The sequence below is a fragment of the Mus pahari genome, chromosome 12 (genome assembly GCF_900095145.1).
Source record: "Mus pahari chromosome 12, PAHARI_EIJ_v1.1, whole genome shotgun sequence".
NCBI classification, from domain to species: Eukaryota; Metazoa; Chordata; class Mammalia; order Rodentia; family Muridae; genus Mus; species Mus pahari.
Genome location: NC_034601.1, coordinates 30004452 through 30005372, shown reverse-complemented (window position 1 = coordinate 30005372; position 921 = coordinate 30004452).

Below are 921 nucleotides of genomic sequence, written 5' to 3'. Positions count from 1 at the left end.
CAAGTGTTTCATGACCTTCCCAAAGTTCCTAAGCTGACCTTTTCAGCACCTTTTAGGACTAGAACATGGGACTAGTCCATGAGGAAAACTGTTCCACTTGACTGACTGAGCAGCTAAATCCTTTAAAGGATTTGCCTTTAGTGAACATGCAAGATACGTTCTAGAGTTTGTTTATGAGACGGTAACATATGCAGCCCTGGCTGGGATGACTGCCCTCAAACTCATGTACCACACCTGGCTGACAGTCTGATTATTTGATAATAAATGTTTGATGGACTTAATTTGAGACTATCTTTTTACTAACACACCCCAGAATCAAGACTATAGAAAAGCCCTGGCCCAGCATTTCTCAACCCATGGGTCAGGATTTTATGTTGGGAGGGGGGGTCACCACATGAGCGACTATATCAAAGGTTTATAGCATTAGGAAGGTTGAAAACCACTGCCCTAGAGCAACTTAACTCCTAACTGGAGATCATGATGTGTGTCTAACAGACAGCAATGTGACTGAGCAAGATGACTGAATTTGTGAACCCCTTCTTTCGTTATGGCCAATGAAAGAGGAAAACTTAGTTTATTAGAGACAAATGGTGTCTTGTAAAAACTTCTCAGAGGTCTCCAGTAGAAACTCACAGGGTTATATAACCTCTAATACGAAGACTATTCTGCAGTGTGAAAGAGCTTGGAATGCAGGCAAGGCCTACTGTGAAAATCTCAAACAAGCCAGTTACACAGTCCTGAAACTATATAAAATCCTTCCCAATGTAGCAGCACTAAACTGATGCTTGAGACTTTGAGCTAATTGTATTAAACAGGCCACCGGTAAAAACAAGAGCCATCTTAATTTTGGCCCTAGGTCAAGCACAACTCTATAAGCCAATGAGAGAGAGAGAGAGAGAGAGAGAGAGAGAGAGAGAGAGA